Raw genomic sequence first — 22,644 nt, forward strand, 5'->3', positions numbered from 1 at the left:
GTACACTGTGACCCTTGATGCCTCCTAAGCAAAACTATTAAGTCCAACATTTTCTCCTGTAAGCACTTATCTGTAAGGATGGCTAACATGTCCTCTGAAGCAGATATTGAAACTGATTGGACAATAGGTAGATACCAGACAGGGGCCTGGGGGCCGACCTCTAGAAATAGGGGGAGAAAATCTTAATCTGCAACACAATGCAGCTCTCTTGAAACCCTATCATTTTCACTTCCCATGTGTCTGCTGCCTGACTGTGAATGGATTTGAAAAGGAATGGTTAGTGCTGAAAATTGGATCAGAGCTAACATTCTCTCATTTTTATCAGCAGCTGCCAAAGGTCATCTGACATAATAGCTGATGAATTCAAGCCCAGTGGATTTCATTTGCAATTTTCAATTTACTGAGGCCTCCAAACCCCACAGTGATAAAAGCTTCCCCTATCGTGGCCTGTCACAAACATCAAGAAACTGCACAAACCCACAAGAAAGAAATAGGAGAAAGCTGTGCATCATCACAGTTACAGATAAGGAGAACAGGAAGAAACAGTATCATGTAGAAAGGTGTGGAGCGGCATGTGTGGTTGAGTTTCTAAATGCCAATTGTAATGAAAAGACTATGAAGAGCAATCAAATAACTTCTACAGAATAACATCACAGTTCCCCTCCCCCCTTCAGTTTGAAAATTGCCTTCTAATCTCTTGCTTGACATCCTGAAGATAAAAGTGAAAGTGAAAAACCCTGTTTATTTAGACATGGAAAATATTGTACAGTTGATATATTTACTGTAGTTTTGATTTACAAATGTATGCTATTAAGAGACCTATTATCAGAGAAACAGTATGTCAGCGCAAAATGGGAAGCACATTTGTTTGCTGGCAGGCGGACTTTAGATCTTTACTTCAGATCCGCAGGGAACACAAATGAACTCCAGTTCATGGGTGCTGGAGGTTTTAGAGTCCACTGATCCATATACCTACAGTATATGTAGGTATAGTCACCTTCAGTGACTTTTCCATATGCTTATACAACGCAGAAGCTAACCACTTTTGTCCTACATTTTTGCCAGATCAACACCGTAAGAAATTTGCATAGGATCCTATTCCAAGAGGTTGAAGAAAATAACTAAATTATTAACAACCTCCTTCATATTGGAAGAAACATATTTTTTTAAAAGACCAAGAAGCTTACGTTCTCTGCTTCTCAATGACTGTACCACGAAAGAAAATGTTCAAAAATAAAGTTACTGTTTCACGGGTTAAAGCTGAATAAAAGCTATTTCCAGGCAATAGCACCTAGTTCCAAAGTACCAACTCAATCTCGTCAGTAGCAAAATACTTTCAACTCTGTTACATGTTACAGCAGAACAAACTCATGTTTCAGTAATCTCCACAATAACTCAAACAATAAGTCAAACAGACAGGAAACACAACTACTATCAGCTGGATTCTCCTTGGACTCAAAGCCAAGGATGGGAATAATTCAAAGACAGTTTCAACAATAACAAAACACCCTTAGCATAGTACTAAATATAAAATCACAGGAACATGAAGTACAGGAAGAAGCATTACACAGTGAATAATGACATCACCATGCAGTGTTTAGAATGGTTCAGTTTGTCTTTTGAAAAGTTGTGAAGACCCTCAAAAAGGTAGATGTTTATGATGATGTGGTTCTCTGTTGACTGGAAGTAACTAAGCAGTTCATCTAAACATTGGCAAGGGGTTTTTATAATTACTAATATCTTAAGAATAGTTCCAATGGCATCCTTCCCTGTTTGAGTTTTATGATGATAGCTTCTTTACTATTTTGGGAAGGTTCATTTTAGAGTTGACAAAAAAAACTACGTGTAGCCACAGACAGCATTTCAAAGATGAAGTGTTGCATTGCCTAGGTAAACCACCACAGAGGTGTTTCCCTTCAGATATACAACCAGCAGCTACACATCACAGTTGCACCTACAAATTTTATAGCACTAGTACTACTATTAAACTTTTCAGCACCTAAAACATGATAGACCTCTTTCAGAAAGTGAAATCAAGATGAAATATTTTATACTGCAAATAAAATTTTATCGGGCACAGACAGAAGAATATTGGGAAAGGTAAAATAAACACTGTGAAGGAAATAAAATTACTGCCTAGATATCTTCTTTGGTTTTGTTTTTAATATGAGAGTTCTTTTTTCCTTCCTTTTTTTCTTTCTTTCTTTTTTTTTTTATATAAGCAAACGAACAAACAACCTATCTACCTGTAAATATTTTTATCTCTAATCACCACAATATCCAAAAATCCTGCACATAAAAAAGGGTTTCAATAGACACCTTGGAGTTTAGAAATTCTCGTTCTTTGTCTTTAAGCCACTGTTATGATTATACAGATAACATTTGGGTGTTTATTTTTTTTTTTTCTGCAGGAACGTACAACTTGTTTGTTAAATAGGGAAGGAGAAGAGCATGGGAACCACCTCTGAAAGAATGACTGGGTCTTCTTTCATAGAGAACATGGAAGCAACCTCAGTATATGATAGCATGAAAAACCTGATATCAGCTTATCAGCTGGGGACCAGATCACATTTTCACTTCAAAAGTGACATAGAGGAACGATTGCAGATATTCAGAGTTCACAGATAATCACAAAACTTAGGATCACAAAAGCAGGTAATATGGCCTCTGAGTTATCTGGGGATATCTTAATGCTAAGTCAGCTCTGGCAGATGGAATTCTTGAAAGACAAGGACTGCTTCATCAACCTATTTTGCTTGCTCACTGAGAAGAACTTTAACTGATGTTCCTCCATTGCCTCTATGCCACAAAATTGATGGTATTGCTTTGTATTTTGGAAAGAGAGAAAGGAAGAAGGACACTACCTATTGCTGGAAAAGCTGATTTGTTTTCATTGGCTGAAATCAAATAATACCTAAATGATTTTCCAAGTTCATGTGTGATATGATAGCCATCATTCACTCCTTTCAAACTTATAATTTTCTCATCCAAAAGAATCCTACTTTTGTTTTTTATTCCTTCTTGTATGGAATCTTCCAATTCACTTTACCACATTTTCAGGGAAAAAAAAAAAGAAAAAGTCCCCAGAAGTCTCCCAAGCTCTCCAGGTTAGAGCTGGCAAAAGAAGCTGGCAGCCCTGGCCCTTCTGCAACAAGCATTGTAATATGCTTTAAAGCTGGGACTGCCTTTTCAAGATTTGCCACACCTGATGCCAGTAGAGCAATTGATACCAGTGCCAATGTCTTTATTAATATCTCTGGTGCCAACAGGGAAAAAAGATCTTGTCATATCTCTATTCCATTCAGTATTGACTCAAAATAGTCAATATTGAATTATAATCAACTCATTCTCCCAGGGGACAGTTCAGTTGGTAGTCCTTTTTTCCAGTACTGTAAGAGTCTAAGTGTAAGAATTAGGAACTCCTAGGATGTAATGTGAGCTCCAGCATTGTCTAGCATACAGCCTTAATGAAATCAGTTAAACTTAGGGCTTCAATATGCTCTCTGCAAACTGTGAATAAAGTAATCAGTGCACTAGTAGAATTAATGCTTGAACAACAGCTGAAGTCATATAGGGGTTAAGTATCTCAGAACATTAATTCATGAGTGATTTGTAATGATCACAGCAGAGGCAGTTTCTGGTTTCTTCTTCTTGGAATCACTCACATCTCAAGTTCCAGAATGGCTTCACATCTCTTTTGAAAGCAGGACACAGCTGGAAGGAGAATGTTAATTCTTGGGGAAGAGAGACCTGTATCGACGGAGTGAAGTAAAATATGCAGTCTCACCTGCTGAGTCTTGGTTAGAGAGAAGACAATACAGGAGAAGACTGAAAACATGAAACTTTATTCATCATCTCCAAGTTCTCAGTTGTTAACTGAGAAGTTCAGACATCAAAGGCTACGTAAAAATATTTGACATTGAAAAATCAGATACTTCCACCATGCAGAATTACCGAAGATAATATACATTACAGGAAAAAAAAAGTTATTAGAGGCACTATGTGTCTTATATAGAGGATAAAAATGCAAATGTTAAATGAAAACTGGTAAGTTAAAATGTACTTTTCATTGCCAGCTATTATGTTATGTCCAGAAGCTATAGCTGAGCCGATTAGAACATTTACTGACACTAAAACAATGTAGATTAATACACAGCTGAAGAGTTATTAGTCTAGCAGAACTGAACACATTACTCAACAATATAACCAGTCTATTTATAGTAATTCTATTTGTATTAGAAAGATCATGTCTGAAATTATATGATTTTACTCTTACACCAACCTTTGCATTTTAACCAGCAGATTATTATTTCAAAGCATTTACTATCCGTTTTAAATAAATCTGCAAAAAAACTGGGGCTATAATTTGCTTGAATTCTGCTTCTTTTAAATGCTTGTAAAATTTTATTTATGAAAAGTAATACCTTACACTACATAGTCTGTAGTGTCATTTCTGTTCAGATACCATCTTCTGTATTCTCTGCAAGAAACTTCAGTAGATTTGGACTGAATTATCAGTTTTGCTCACGTTAAAAAATAATGAAGTACAATAAAGGGGTCCAATCCAGAAACAGTTTGAGGGCCCTCAGTTCCTAATGAAACAAACACAAACCGAAAGTATTTTGTTATCTTGTAGGATCCAGCCCTGAGGCACCTGTGAACATGCTGTAGAAAACCTCTCTGACTTCATCAGAGTAAAATTGGAAAGAAAACAATTTTCTTGTACCACGATCTTGCCCATTTCAATTATCAGTGTCTTATCTCACAAGGCATCAAGCACCCTCCTGTGAGGTCCTCCAGCTCCCACTGAAATCATCAAAGGGAGCTGAGGGTATTCACTGCCAGGCAGGACTGGACCCTAAGAGAGTAGAGAGCCACATGTAAGCATGGGCTGGCTCTAGCCAACTGTCAGTCTAAACAATAAGACCCTGTTACTGACACCAGTTACATCAACCCAGGATTGTAAGAAAAGTGCTTCACAACCCGTAAACATTTGCTGCTGTAGCTTAAATTTTACTGTATATGCCCAAGGGTTATTGAAGTGGATGGGACTCTGGCCTTTTAATTTAGGCTCTCTCTTTCAACAGCCAAATCTGAAAGGTCATTGGAAAAATGAGCCTAGCTACTTCAATTTAGTGTGTCTATCACAGCATACATCAGGAAAATGTGCACATAAACTATTACAATTCATGATGCATTTCATAATCTGTTATTTGTCTTCCCAAGCAAACAGGAGGGATGACATCGTGATACAACCCGCACTACCAGCTGACTGCCTTTGCTGTACTGTACTTCGATATTACATTTAGGTTTCAGTAAAAGCACACCATACTAAACATAGAGTCCATTCTTGAGTCAACTCCTGAAGACAAGCTATCACTTATAGTTGCCTAATTTAAAAAAAAAAAAATGGTTCTAGCTTAGCCTATGAGGTGTTAATGACACTTTTGAAAGCATTGAAACAACTGAAGCAGTATACAAGATTTCACAGAAGTTCTTAATGCAAATTTTAAGTTCCATATATTACCTATTGTCAATCATTACATGAAACATAATGTGACAATCACTACTATAGATAATACTGACAGAAAACCTTTTAACAGCCAATTTCCAAGTGTTTAAAATGTAGTGAAATACCAGTGTTAAGATTATTTATCCAGTAATTCCAGTTATGAAAGTTGTTAAGAAAAGCTAACAAAAGCTGCTATACCCTGTGCGTATACACCTTTTTGTTTATCTGTATTCATATTGCTGACATGAAGCACATGTCATTGTACCTATACATAATTGCATAAATCATGAAAGACTACTACTAACCTTATAATCATGATATTTAAACATTACAGCTGCTTTCTCATTCCTATAATATAATGACTGTCTGCCACTAACAGCTGATTATTACCATGAGACTGGGGCAGCTACTGCCATGAATCCAATTCTATAGTGCGTAGAGAGGGTAAAATTCCAGCTTTATTGAAATTATTGGAAATAATAAATGCAAATTAATCTCAGTGGCTAACATGGAGTTAAAGTACTAAAAGATGCAAAGTAGGACTTCATAATACAACTACAACTAGCATGCGTTACAGAGGATCATAGCACAGTGATAGAAAGGGTAGAAGTTTCATTCTTGAAAAAGTGAAGTTGGTCATAGTAGTTTAGGTTTCTTTGTAGACAGAAAAAAACTAAAATTCAAATTCTGCATTTATGAATCAGATTCTCAGACTGTGGAGACTAAAACTGAGTGCATTTTATGATAGCTGCGGTGCTTGAATCACTCAGAAGAGCTGAAGTACAACAGATAAATGATGGAAATGTTCTTGAACAAAATTAGAAATGTTATCACCCAGTTTGTAGCTCAAGTTTTCACTCTGAAATACCAGTCTGAGAACAATGCGAGGAATCCTCCATGGATCACATTTTAGGACCCATTTGTCTTTGCCAGAGTATAACTGTTCCCCCAAATTCACCAAGAGCTGCTGAACACAGATGTCAACTCAGTCTTAACAGAACCCAGCTAAATGGTGGAAGCTCAGAGGATATTCTGGTAGAAATATCCATCTGCTTGCTTTGCTCCTGTTTCTTCTTACATCTTGGACAGAACATGCTGAATGCTGAGGGCCTTAAACTGATCCATGACATCCTTACACACACCTCTCCATTTACTTACGATTCATTTATTTTTTATGGAATATTTTCTAAACAGTTCATTGGAGAAAGTGATCTTCACCCACAGGAAACTAGTTTTGAATACTTAATTTCTTCAACTATTAAGACTCCATCTACTTTCCTGCTATATTTGTGTATGTAAACAAAGCTGACAGTGCATTGCACAAAACGGTGGCCCAAGACCTGCCATCCTTGAATGTGCAGTCTGGACCTACCTCCTTTGTCTCACAGAGTAGTAACCTACTGCAACAAGATCTTTGAAATAAAACTTACTTTAAAATCCCTTTCTCTACGAGAGAGGAATTATAAGAATCCTGATTCTACATGTTATTAGTCAGCTTTACTTGTTTCATGGAAAATACAGCCTATTTCGGTTTAACTTTTTTCTCTTTAGCCTCCCTTTAGAGATGTGCTACATATAATGTTTATCTTTGATCAGACTTATTCAGCAGATAGTAGCAGCTTTTGTTTTTAAAAAGTGACCAGAGAATTGGTTTGCTATCAAGTGTATAGTTAAGACGCCTCATACAGCTCTGTTTTTCTGTACTTCTCTCATTCTCTGCCAACTGGTACCTCAGTCTTATTGGTATCCAATAATAAGCCCGATTACAGCTAGCCCTAGGAGACATGACAAAAAGAGAGTCCTCATCTTGCATTAATTGCTCGTATTGAAACTATGCCACATCTCTCGAAGCTAGATGTTGCTTAGTATCCCTTTGATATGATAATGACATGCTTCTTAGCAGATGAATATGCAAATTAAAAGCAGTAATTTGGTGGCATGCACCTGCTGACACTGCACTACTATGCTTATGTGCTCCTCTGTAACACTGCAGCTACACAAAAGCATCACAGAGGTAAAATTAAATTCTAATGCTGTATATATTAAACAGATGCTTCCACTTTTCTTTGTATATCTACTTTTTACAGAATTTGCTATTGGAATCTCAGTTCTCCCTTCATGCAATTAGTGGACATTTATGTGTCATACACAGAAATGTACTTGGAGCTATTTAAGGGCTCTGTTTTTAAAGAAATGGTTTACATGAACTGCACTCTCAAAGAGTTTTTTTTTTCCTTCATAGCAGAGAGGCAGAGGATTTTAATCTTAATGTACAAAAGACCTTCATTCATAAAATAAATGCATACTTGAGCATGGCAGCTTGCGACAGAAAATTTCTGTAGTAAAGATATGGCAGAGTATACAGTTATCCAAACTTCCTGATACCAATTATGAAAATTTTCAAGTAGCTTCAGTGAATAATCTATGTGCATTAATCACACAGAGCCAGCATATACCCTCAGGTATGTACTGGAAGCTCTTTTATATGTGATTATGGTGTTGAATGTGGAAGTAGAATTTGGTTCCAAACCACCAGACTGCTCAGCACTATTAAGCTGAAGGTGCCAACCAGCTCAGTTCAGGAGGGCACAGCTAATAACATTGGTCTTAGGAGTACTAAGTGAAACACTGGAGCTACTCAAAAAAAAAAACAAAAAAACAAAAAAACAACACAACAAAAACAAACAAACAAACAAACAAAAAAGTTCCCAAATGGGTTACAATAGAAATATAGAAATACTGAGAGATTACCAAACTCATTTTAGTCTCTTCACAAACAGCTATGCAACTGAAGGAACTGAACTAATGTTTCAGTTCGGGAATAGATCAGGAAAATGTAACTTCTAATTCATTTATACAATGTAGGAAACACATACTTTTCAGAGGTTCCTAAACTCTTATTTGGGCACCTCCAGAGTTGAAGGGCTAAATTCCTCTACAGTTCCCTGTAACAGACAGATGCTGTCTGTACCTGTTTTCTGGCAACTGGGTAGCCCACATCTTTGCATGCCACACATAGACCATCTGGATGTGAGAAAGAATGCTCCCCCAATCTCTTTGAAAGAGCAGCTCATCAGAGAGGTGATGTTCTTTCTTCTGGTCACATTTTATTGCCAAAGAGAAAGGATGTGTTCATGGCAAAGCATGTGAACTACTAAATGTCACATTTTTGCAACACAGAAGTCGAATTCCCTTTTCCCAAGTCCAGACTTTACTCCCACTTATTTCACTACCTAATTTTCTATCTACATGAGCCATTGCATGAACTCTACATGAGCATAGTAGTTTCTTCTTGAATGAGATGGAAAAAAAACAACTGTGAATATGAGGAATTCAAGGGGGAATAAACTGTCTGTTTGAAATTCATACACTAAATGACAAAGAGTTAAAAAATTAACATTTTTTATGTACGCAAGAGTGATGGAAACAGCGTTGGCCCTACTAGAGACTTTAGGTCAACCGACTTTATCATTGGGTAGAGGGGCTTCTTTCTCTGCCTCGCAAGAGAAAGAGAAACCAATGTAACAAGGTAACTATGATGAAGACAACCTCACTTCAAGTAATGAAGTTCATGTAGAAATACAAATGAGATGCAAAAATAAAGGAAGTTGTGTCAAAATAGATTAAAAAGACGTTCTGAAATTAAAAAAGAATTTGTAAAATATACAATTTTCTGGATATTATTGAGATGGAAAGGGACCAAACTCTGTACTGCTTTATGCTGGATGTAGCTATGCTAAAATGAATGCATCCAAATAAGGCTTTATGTACACATTAAATCAACTATTGACCATATTAGGCAAGAAACAGATAAATATATGTATATTCATATAACTGCACATATAAAGCTGTACACCTATGACAGAGTAACAAAGGCATAATAATGGAAAATACTCATCATGACATTAGACCTTTTTTTCCCTGTGAAATTCTGGTTTACTTTTTTCTTAATATTTTTAAGAGTTTTGTACAGTACAGCCTTACACAAATTTTTTGTGAAGAAAAGATGTTTTCTCCAAATGACCCCTGCTATGTGTGACTATTGCACTACACTATCTAATAATTATTGCTGACCATTATATTTCTTTGCTATCCATGCATAATTTTCCTTGGTATCATTTCCAAGGTTCTCTCCCCCAATGAATATTCATTAATGAATCATCTCACTATAATAAATTATCATTTTTTCAGCAAAATTTCATTATTCTTGGGTTTTATTTAGATCTACAGCATATCTACATACTGGTTTCTTAGTGGTTCATTATATCTATAGTCTTTTTTTTTCTACAACATTATTCAATTTTACCTCATCTTCAAATAACACTGAAGTACTTCTTCAGGGTCTTTAAGCAAATTCAATCTTGTTCAGTCTTTAGTCTCTAACTACTTATTTCCTTGGGATAATGCTTATTAGTATTCCATCTGTTTGTCAAGCATTTTTCATTCCATATAAGTGTCCAGATAATTAAATTCAGAAGAATGCATTGTGACTAAAAGTTCCCTGCATAAAATCTTGTGTCACCCATCAATTCTGTAACTTAAAATTTTAATTCCCTTTAAAGTAACATACTTTTATCAAAGATGAACAGTTTTTAAATCAAGGATGGCAAAACTAGAAAACAAAACAAACACCCATATTCAGACAAAGCAAATCAATTAAAAAAGAAAAATAGGAGAAGGCTCTGAAAGTTCTGAAGTTTTCACCTGTAGTCTGTCTCATTTCCACTGAATATACTTTATCTCTTTCTAAAATTTATTTACATCCATCCTTCTATCCTGTTCTATATTGGCAGAGTTGTGCAGAGTGCTTGATATATTTATATGTATTTATATACATACATGAGAGAAATATATATATGTATTTATATACATGAGAGAGAATATTCCCACAGTGCAGTTATAGCTATGTCTTACTATCTTTTCGGTATGTCTTTGGATCTATTCTGTCCTGAAGATGCATTCTAACATAGTGTTACTTCTTACTTACCAAATACCCACTTTTCTTCTTAGAAGACTGGAATTTATATCCTTTAAAATATGTATAATTTCTTTTATAAAGCACGTGCCATTTCCTCAGCAGCAGGTGGCATTAGAATTAACAGAAACAATAACTAAACCAAGTACATCATTATGGAAAGGAAAGGCTGCAATAAAAACACTGAATTTATAGCTAACCTTTCACCATAATCAAAACACAGACATGAGGCTAATAGCCTCATCCTTAAAGCTTCAGAAATCATTACTGAAAACATTCTTCATGGATACACCACTCAAAGTAGAATCTCTACTACACAGAGCTTTTGAAGATGCTCTGGGAGGTAAAACTGGCTCTAGCTGGCACCCAAGTAGAAGGGATCCTCAAAATCAGGAGCTTTCATGCTGCTAACAATTCGTCAGCAAAACTAAAATCTCTTAGTATAAAAGTAGCTTAGGGAATCTCATCTCCCATTAAAATAAATGAGGAAAGACACTACTAGAACAGGCTTGGGGCATGATCAGATAGAGTACCAAGTCTCTAAACTATATTTAGACTACATCAAATGCTAGGCTCCAGCAGCTACCACTGAAGCCCTTTGGCACACTTGTAATATTCTCTGAGACCTCAACTGTAACCTCCTGAAACAGCCCAAGAATCCAAGATAACATACAAAGCAGTGTCATAGTGAAACTGAGTCAAAAAGTTATGCATGTCTTGCCACACTCAAGTGTAAGTCTAGCAGGCATCATACCTTACATCAAAATCAGGGAGAAAGGCACTTGTCATTCCTACAGACATCTAGAAGCCTAAGGTAAGCTAACAAAATCTTTATTTAGAATCAAATCAGAATACTTCCTTACATACATTATTTTAAAGATGTTCCAGATTATATTTATAATTCCCCTTTGCTGGCTAACGGGCAACTTATATTATGTCATGTGCTCAGATATGTTTTTTTGCAGGGTAAAGATAGTTTAGCTTCCTTTCAGCCAGTAATGGAATTTCACATTAAGCAAGAATAACTTCAAAATATTCACATGACTGCAGCAGAAACTGCTTATGTTACTCAAGAAATCAATCTTCAGAGACTAAGAGCCTTGTAATGTAATAACACTACTTGGTTTCAGCCCCTTATCTGTAGATTTTTTTTTTTTTTTTTTTTTTTTAGTAAAATGAAAACAGTAAGAATGTCAGATTGCCATTATCTGTCAGGAACTTGAGCAGGAAAACAAAACAGGTTTAGTGCAATGATGAACAGTTGTGACAAATCATCAGCATTTTCTCTAGATCCTCATGTGAAAGCAGTTTCATATTTCAACTTTAGACTCTGCATTTCCTCTCACATGAAGCAAAAAATTATCCAGTATTTTACACTATGCCACATTTATACAATTTATGTAGCACACCTCAAGAAGTGAAACAGATTCATCTTTTTTTTTGTACACCTAATTCTGACACCAGTTAGTCTTTGGTTCAAAGTAATTGAACCAAATTACTCTCTCTCTCTCCTTTTTTTTTTTTTCTTTAATAGTAATGCTCAAGGCTTGAGACACATGCTACTGTTGACATGTGAACTGCAAAAGGACATAACAGGAGGACCTAAAGGGACTGCAGCAAGGTCTAGGTGTCCAAAATATGAGTAGCAAATAGGTAGCCTACAATTTGATAGAAGAAAAAGGGTACAGCTTCAGTTTTACCTGGGGGTATTAAATAAATGTTCATTTTATTTTTCATATAATTTTAGTCTTTATTGACAAAAAATTACTTAAAGAGATGCATTAACTCTACAATACATGTTGCCTCAAATAGCATTCTACTAGGGTTTGAGAGTTTCTGGCTCCAATGACTTCAGCATTTTAGCCGTAAGTCCATATGGCAGTGCAATCAAACAGTAGCAAATATCTCCCTTAAAAGCAGAAAAGTTCACGTACCCATGTTGCATACCAGTATCAAACATCCCTTTATTTCTTCTGCTCCTCATCTAAGATGTGCAGAAAGGTCATAGTCTGAGCAGTAAAAATACCTTCTCAGTCAGCCTAAGAGTTAGGGGCTAGACTCCAGAAGACAGATCTATAGGGAACAACTGGTATCCCTGGTCCTTCTGCTGAAGAGCTTTGGGTAAAATATGACAAAAGTGTCTTTTTATGTACTTAGAAAGAAAAAAAAAACACCAATACTCTCCACTGCTTGAGGAGACATAGTATTTGGTCTTACGAAGTGAGTACTGCTGCTCTATTAATTTCTGAACTTTACTTCTCCGATACAGTACTGCAGATAGTTTTTCTTATTCTCATACCTCAGCAAATCCAATGCTGTCTGAACTGTTTTCATGTGGAACTTAACAAGCATCTGAATGCAAAACCTTCTAAAAAGCTGCATTAAGATTTCCACCTAGCAAAACACAGAACAATCTGCCACGTTCGTACTTTTATAGGTTGTAGCACGTATTTATCCTAGGCCTCATTTTCCTCTTTTGTACTTCGATGCAAATCATAAGTAGATCTACTAAAGCAAAAGAAGCTTCTTTTATGAACACCCCCCAGTCCGTCCGTCCCCCCCCCCGAGTAAAACTGAACAATACTTCCCCATTTCAAAAAGAGTGCAAGCATTTAATATGTAAACATACAAGATGCTATTCTGGGTGCAGATTCCTTGATTTAAAAAGTTTTAGTAACTTAGTAAGTAACCAGACCGATAGAGAGAAAGTTTATAATGGTAAAACATATTGCATTAATACCATTAAACATCAATTAATTTAAACAGCTTAGTCTCAGAGCTGTCACTGGGCAAGTGAATGCACAATGACACACTGTTACTAATTCACTGTCAGTAGAAAGCTGTATACAAATAATCCTCTAGGCTATTTCTTACTGTAAAAAAAATGAGAGTAAAAACTGTGTGACCACTCAGTTGACAGCAGAGTGTTTGTCCAACATTATGTCAGATTCTGTTATTCCTTTTTTTTTTTTTTTTTTTTTTTTTTTTTAATTTGGCACCCTCTGCTCAAACTAATTGATGGTGGTTCCACTGAAATGTCATAGCCTTGTGATTTCTTGTCAGCTTTACTGACCTCTTTTTAGCTTTGAGTTTCACATTTTAAAGAGGAAAAAATAGACAAGCATACTTCACAGTATAGCCCACCCACACATCCCTGAGCCAACAATTCTTCAAGTGTGTGGGTTCACCACACACGAGCTCCACCTGAGTGATTTTTACCTGGTGCGTGACCTTCAATTGAAAATTCCAACAGCATGCAACTTGTCTTTGGCAAATGAATTGTAAGTACGCCAGCTGCCAGATGTCTTCATTTTAAAACACCTTCAAAACTGCTTTCTGGCATTGATCCACAGGCAAAACAAGCTAAGCTGTAGCTGTAATTTCTATTCTGCGTGCAAAAAAGGGGAGGAAACATAAGATGTGTTGCTTTACATCTCTAAGAACTGTACAAGGGAGAGGGAAAAAACAACTCATTACTGATGTGCTACATATTTTCGGGAAGAGTTTTTCCAGTACACAGAGCGTATCCAAAATTTACATAAATATTCACCCTAATGAAATAGTCATTTGAAGTAACATAGTTCTGAACAAAGGGATTCCCTCTGTACCATGAAAATTAATGCCTGTGTCTCCAAATGTGGACTAGCCAACCTATTTTGCCTAAGGTTTAGAAAAACTGCTTGGCAAAACCATTTGAAGGTAGAGATCTTAATTAAATCTGTGCACAAGACCTGAGATCACATGCTTTCAATTACTTTTGTTATATTCTGTTTTTCTGGTTGTTTTCTTTCAGAATCTGAAATTCATCCTTTGGCTACCAGAAGTTTCAATGCTACTGACAGATCTTTAGAACAAATCTGCGCATATTTGTTTTTCATTTGGCACTGTGACAAACTCATTCTCCTATCATGAAAAAAAAAAAAAAAAAAAAAAAAGGCAATTTCCATTCACTTTCCTTTGAATATCTGGATTCACCATATTCCATGTGTTGGATCACGCATGCAGTCCTATAGCCTAAAATGATTCAGAATCGCTCTTTTTAGTGCCAGAAAAATATTGGTGCACACAACAATTTCTACTTTATGCCATCAGACCATTAACTACAGGCTCACGGATCAGCTGCCCAGTTGCATATATAGCTTACAAATATGTATACTTTGGTTCTCTACTGCCTTATTACAGATATAATTCCGTATATTGCCACAAGTAGAAGAACCAGTACTGTGGAAAGACATTACAGAAGACTCGGGCTTGGGAAGTGATGCTTTTTATGTTAATTAACAGCATCAACTGTCCTATCAACAAATGCCTTTTTTTATGGAGCCTAGCACACTACTGTTTTGGACCCTGACTGGCACTGTAACAAAGACTGCTTTGGTACACGCAACAAGGATCTGCCATCTACTGCTGACAAAATAGGAATGCAGACAAACCAAGTCAGAAGTGGCACAGAAGTCTCATGTCCCATGAATTTAGAGAACTTATTAAAGTAACCAAACCTCTTTTTATTTTTATTTTTTAATGGGGGGAGAGGGAGCTTTGTACTTCATATACATACTCTATCGTGTTTCATGAGCTCCAGGCAGAGATCACTGTGACCCACAAATTGAGCAAGCATTCTCTGTCAGTACTCATACTTTGTATGATGGCATATAAATGACAAAATGCATACATTGCACCTCAGTTTCCCTTCAGTACTGAAGCTACAGATATGTCAAAGGGTGAAGAGAAAAAAAATCCAGACAAGGGCAGGAAAGTCATGTGTGCAACACCTTGAAATGGTCCAGCTACTACAGAGTAAGAACTTCTTTTCAGTTGAGTGAACTACTGAATGTATGTATTACATATGAGGATCCCAAAGCATATAGCTAATCTACTTGATTACTTTTTTATTGTATATAATATTCAAACCAAAGTTTACGGTATGTAATACCTCAGAACAGAGCACAGCATTTCAGAACAGTTGCCTAAAACACATAGTATACCTGGGAACCAAAACTGCCTTTGGCATGAATAATACAAAATAAGATTTGACACACATTATCTGGCTTTTCAGAGTCAAAAAGTACAGACAGGTCAAGAAGTGACTGAATTGGTATTTTCAGCCCAGGTATTTGACATCAAAAAAGCAAAACAAACAAACAAACAAACAAACAAAAAAAAAAACAACAAAAAAACAGTCTTCTAGTTTGGATGGAGTTAAAGAAGTAGCTGTTTTGCAGTAATCATGATATGAAATACCATTTTGTGTTGGTTTGCCATTTACATTTTAAAAAAAGATAAGTGTCCCTAAATCTTTCTGCCTACCTGTTCAGAAGGACGGGTGAATAGGTATTTGAACTATGGGAATGGAAATTGGTATCTGATACTCTGTGTACAGATTTCATCACTCCTCAAGGGACTCAAGACTTCCTACTGCTTTGTTTACACAAACATGACTACAGCAGCACCAGCCTTGGCTGCATATCAGTTCTCCTAAAATTTGCTGCACTAAGGATTTACATGCCTTGCAAATCACCCTGGGCTCACAAATGTTATCATGCAATTACATTTCTCTTTCTGAACACACAAGCATTGAGCTTCAAGGTCATCCATCTTCACTCTCATGTCCAGCAATGAGGCATCAATCATGATAGTTACAGGCGTAGGGAGAAAAAAAAAAAGAGAGAGAGAGACAAAAAAAAAAAAAAGAGTGGAAGGTCTCATGGGACATTTCAGGATAAAGAAAACCACTGCATTCAAGAGTACATGCTGATCCTAACCAGCACTATATGGGACCACGGTTGCACTATGATATGTGTTTTTATATTGGCACTGAGCTGTCATCATTCCAGTTGAATTAGATACCAATAGAAAAATGAGGTTGATAATGTCCCAAGTTTGTCCTGAGGAAAGTAATGCAAGCATTGATGCAGATTCAAAGTTCCTTAGGATGCTATTAGGTTTAACGTCTAAATATTTACTTTCGAATTAAGTTGAAAACCAAGCAGAGATGATTTCAAGTGGTTTCACACACCTGCAGAAAGCAACTACTGTATTCCATTTATATATGGTTATACATTGTTTTTTCCAAAGTATTCTGCTACTTCTGCTAGAATTCGAATGAATGCCTACAGGACTTTGAACTGATACAAATTCTGAACTACCACAATCTCAGGTACTACTTCTGGGGTGCAGAAAACAGTGTTTTGAACTCTGGGTGATGTTTTTGGTGACCAGCATTGCCCTCTTGAACTTCAGCTTCTGGATGAACAAAATTGTGTTTCATTGCAATCAAGTTGCATTTCTATGCTCCTTTTTCTTCAGAATTTGAAAAAAAACAAAACCACCTCCTTTCTGATTTAGATGAAATACCTCCTTTCACTCCCAATACCAGAAAGTGAGAGAACTTCTTACTATTACAGACCCATTTCAGAAGGCTCTGTAAAGAATGAAGGAGCAATGGACTTTGCAACTGAAGATTGATGTGACTATAGTGTAAAAGACTGACAACTTGTTTATGACCCAGAAATGTCACTCATAGCCATACCTGTCTGTGGTAGACCAGGTTTCTGAAGAGAGATTTGATAGGTCTCATAGTTATATGATACCAACAAGATTTTTTTTCAAGAATACACAAATAACACACAGCCATGGGGAAGCTCATCTCCTATTTCTTTCAACCTGTTATTTGCATTCAAGGCTTAACATCTATTTGAATAAATGTTTTGTTTTTAAAGTTTAATATGATAGACATTCCAGCCTGTTGCTAGGTAAGTTGCTCTGATGGTTAATTACTCTCAAAGTTAAACATTGATACCCTATTTCCAGACTGAACTTGTCTGGTGTTAGCATCATCCATTGCAACCTGTTATGTCTTTTATTGGCTAGATTAGACTGCCTACCATCAGAAATTTCTTCAGAAAGCAATTAATAAAATCAGATGAACTGAGGCAGTGAGCTTTAGTCGGGACTTGGACACTCAAAGGCCTTCATGTATCTACAGCTAGCTAAGGTCAAAGCCATCAGCATTTCATGTATGTATAAATACTAGCTAGCCTAGCACAGAAGTTAGTTTTTTTGAGCATTCTCCCAACGAAGAATAAAACAAGAGTACAAGAAAAATAGTTTAGAACTTCTGAATTACGTTTTCCCATTTCTTCTCTATCACTGTATCTGAAAAGTCATGCTATGACTAAATCAGATTCAAAAATAATTCTCATCAGCAAAGCTGAATTATTTAATGTTACTTGCAGAGGGAAAAAAAACAACAAACAAAACACAACATAAACAAACAAACTTGACAACAGTTTCACACAGTATGCAGCAAATATAGAATCTTTGTGTAACGGATCATATTAAGTGGCAGTAAGAAATATAAATTGTAAAATACATTGCATTATCTCCTCTATTTGGATCACAAAGCTTCCCTATGGAAATATATTCTATCTATTCATATTTCACACCTTTTTGACCAGAAAGGTCAAAATGGTAAGAAACTACATGAAAGAATATATGGAGAATTTCAGACATAAATTATTGTCTTGTCATTTTTTTTTTTTTTAATTATTATTATGTTTTCAGACATACTTTTTTTTTTTCCCCCAAAAATTTTAGGCATTTAATCCTGGAATTGTCTCAAAGATCCAACATACTTTTATGTGAAAAAGCAGCTCTTCTCAAGCCAACTTCCAAAACTCTGGAACCTCTACACCATTTTTCCTCAGTCAATCATATATTACAGAGAACATATCCATAACAAAGAGAGGCAAAAGCATAAGAAGATGTAATAAAATTTGTAGTCAAGTTCACAATGGATGTGAATCAGCATAGTTTCACAGAAGACAATGGAGGTAGTCTGGTTTACCTCATTAAAGGATTAAAATCTCACAGATTACTGCATTTTAAAAGAACAGTTCATTTAAACTGCAGTTCATTTAAACAAATGATGCAATATAGCTTCTGTAGAATGCAGACAGTTGATTCAGAAATTATGTTTTGGCTTATATTCAAATCGCGTTTGTAATATGTGTTAATATTTCCGAAGTGTAATTTGTATAACACCCACTAGCCTATTCTGTCAGCAGCAGCCCTATAGGAATATTGCAATAGAAAAGCAAACTGTTCTCATGTTCCGCGTATAATGGCACAGTCAAGGTTTAATGCAAATAAATCCAACTCTAACAAGAACCAGGCACAACCTAGTCAATGGTCAATAATACACTAAAAATATTTGTTTTTATTTTTCTGTGCACTTGTCCTTCATCACTGTCAGTCTATGATGACTTTATGATGACTTGACAATGGCCAAGAGCAATATGTTGCTACATTTGTTGAATATGAACCTCATTATTCTTTATTTATATTTTTAAAAAATTCTAATAATAAAAAAATATATTTTTTTTGTTACAAAAAGATATTCTAACACAGCTCACAGTTATGTTCCAAGTTTTTCTCCTGATCCTGTCCAAAACAAACAAACAAAAAAATAACCTTAGATTTTCTTCTCTCAGTCATACTTACACATGACACTTACGCTCTTTTCCTTCAGTCCCTTTGCCTTTCCTTGCCACCCCCACTACTGGTGGAGTCTTGCATCCTATATTTTTGTGCAGCAAGTCTGCAGTCAACACCTAATGTTTACACTGTATTTATCTGCCAGGTGAGTCACATAAGTAACCTATTTTCAGATAGATAAATCACATTTTTAAGATACATAGCTTGGTTTCGCTCAATGAAAACAGATCATTTAGTACACTAACTGGTCAAAGGTGATCACACATACTTTCTTAAAACTGTAAATAAACTGATAGCCATAAAAGCTGAATTTGAACCTTTGTCTAGTAATGCTTTCTCACTGCTTGCTGGTGAAGATGGTCAACCAAAGCAAAACTTCTGTCATGATCTATTAATAGAGAATAAGGATTAATGAAGGATTATATCATAATGAGTCTGCCTGCAGAGTTGCTTCAGTTCTTGTCCTTTACTGCCAAAATACAGTTCTCATTTCCAACAAACAAAGTCTATCTGAGAGAAAGCACAGAGCCCCTTTAGAACTGGAAAGTCCTGTGCATAATAATGAATGACTAACTCTTCTTTTGCCAAAGCGCTTCAGCACTTTCAATGTCATAGGTCAAGGCAGTGATTCAGAGGGGGCCTGATCCTTATCTAAGCTTTTGCAACAAAATTAGAATGTGTTGTAGCCTTATTAAAGAAATGTTTGTTCCACCATCACTGAAATGAAAAGAAAGCAGCTCAACGCAGTTTTGCAAATCACAGCAATAAACTGCTTGAGTTAACTGCTTCATTACAAATATTTAATTATTCTGTATGTTAAAGATCCTATCCTTGTAAGACAAAGTAAATAGTATTCTCGATAATTTAGTTTGATCTGCATGTGTCTGAGAGGGTATTTTATCAATTTGATAGACTCTAGTAGCCTTCATGTTGAAAATGAAAAAAAAAAAAGTACTTATACACTTACAGAAACTACTTCAGCTCCAACAAGAATAAAAAAAACAATATAGGATTTTTCCTTACATTATTTAAACAATACTTAACATTTACACATAAAGCTCCCTGTATATTCTCAATACACACTGTGTAAAGAGAATTTATATACATATAGTTGGTCATACTATACACAGTATTACTATTGCAGTAGTTGTCTGATAAAGAAGTAATTTTTCTAAGTTTTCACTGTTAAACTCTTAGTGTAGTTAAATTCAACTGTTAAAAAGTCTCTCTATGCAATCCACTTTTCTTTAAAGCATTTAAGGCAATAGGAAAGGAATTAATTAGAAGACAGGTGACACTAAGAAAAAATAAGTGAAAAAGTAAGACCATCATATTTGCCACTGAAAAGAGAATGGCGGATTTTGAATTTGATTTCTGTTTGTTAGACTAGCTACAGCAAAACAAAAGAAAAACATAAACAAAGTTACACCTCATCTAAGTTGAATGTCAAATAAAATGTAACCAGAGAGTATATTAGGACTGAACAGCAGAATACTAATCTCTAAAATTAGAAAATTGATCAACTGGGATATGCATCAGAGAGATTCATCAAAGCCTTGCAACAGCCTATCTCCATTTACTGTTTAGATACAGCTAATCTACATCATTAAATTGACCATTCAGTAACTGAAAATCTGCCATGTAGGTCCCGACTTTTCATAGAGGCTTTTAAATATGTATTCGGTAACTACAAAGTACTGAATATATTTTCAGTCTTTTTATACTAAGATTTACAACTAATGACCTTAAGCAATGTCATGCATGTAAAACAAAATTATGAGACCACCCTGGTTTGAGCAGAATTAAGGTATAGAATCATACTTCATTCTCATTCAAATTCAGTAGGATAGAACAACAACAACAAAAAAAATCCATAGTAATATAGCTAAACCCATTTCATAGTTTTACTTTGTAAAACATGCCTCTTCACTTGTATTTTGCTATTACAGGCTCAATATAAGTAGACAATTATCTAAGCTTAATGCCAAGAATGATAATGCATTGAGCACATGCAAAATCCTTGTGCAACATCAACTACAGCCCGCAGGGATAAAACATTTATCAGTTGCTCCTTAGAGCACTAGTGGCTTGAAAATTTGGCTGCCCATGCCGACATTTAGTGAAATCATAGTTTTAGCTTCATTCAGAACCCAACACAGTAAAGCCTGATACCAGGATGACTCTGCTGGCAATCTGCCTCCCCGTACCCACTTGCACTGCAGGCTACTTTCTGTCCCACTACTTTCCATGAAAGAAGTCCTTTTACTTAACTGCAGTAGTTGGCACAGTGCCCCTTTCATGGACCAAACTAACCGTCATCTTGGATGTAACAAATTAGTACATTCTCAGAATAATAATAAGTATGGACATGAAAACACTATTGTTTTTACTTGGAAATGAAGTAACTACATTTTAGCTGGGTGACTTTTTCAGTTCAGCACCACAGGCAAAAATAAATCTTATAAAAAAGAATGGACAATTACAGGAGATATGAGACACAGCTTTTGCTGTGGGTTCAGAAGTAAAAGAACTACTTCTCATGCTGCCTGAAGAATATACTGTAAAATAAAATTGTGAATATCAAACAATTGGTTCATTTAAAAAGAATTGCTGTAGGGTTTTGATACTTGATTTACATCTGATCAAGATATTTTTGCTTATAAAGTACAGAAATGCTTAAGAAAACTATTAATATTAAAATGAAATACTTTATATCTAATGTTTTCAATGTATTTTGTAGAGCAATACAAGAACTAGGATTGAGCTAAGCAAAGATTTATGATTGCATAAATTCCAAAACTAAAACAAACGTAGATATTGTGAAAAATATCTTAAACTACAAATAAATATTCCTAAAGCATAACATATTTATAATTTTATCTGGGGACTGTGATTGTAATGAAAATACATTTTTTCTCAAGGTATATACATTTATTTGCACGTTAGATACTTAAACATTATTTCAGAACAGATTTTGTGATACCATTTTAAACAGCTGGTAAAAGTAAATTCTCCTGATTATTCTCATCACTCTAGCACAGCCATCCTAGGCCAAGTTCTCTGAAGAGTACAGATAACTAAAACTTTCCTGTATCATAGCCCAATACAGTAACAGCTCTCTTGCCAAACTATGATATGGAACATTAACAGGGATTTGAATAATAAGTGCATCCTTTACTGTGTAACTCCTTAGAAGCAGATAAGACTAAATTAGTGTGAAGTGCTGACAAGTATGAAAGATTAAAACAAATATTTCTGTAAATATGCTAAATGTATTGCCATTTTATGTCATATTCAGTCTGTGAAGCAAAAAATCCAATATATATCACATATTTTAAAGAATACTGAGTTTGAGATAGTTTAAATAATTCAAGGTATTTTATGTAAAAATGTAACAATTTTACTAAACTTTCTGGTTCAAATGAGTCCAAGAATATCTCATTATAAATGGAGACAGTCCTGAAAAAGCAATCAAGCATGACTAAAAAGATCACTCTTTTACACAAAAAAATAGCCTTCTTATTTTACCCTTTGTTGGAAAGACATTTGGCCAGCCACAGGGGAAATACATAATCTACTTTTATATTCAAATAATATATTTCAAAATTCTATGCATACAAGGACCTTAAAACAATTCTGGGTGGAATATATAAGACATGGG

Source organism: Aythya marila (genome assembly GCF_965140915.1).
Source record: "Aythya marila genome assembly, chromosome: 9".
Lineage (NCBI taxonomy): Eukaryota > Metazoa > Chordata > Aves > Anseriformes > Anatidae > Aythya > Aythya marila.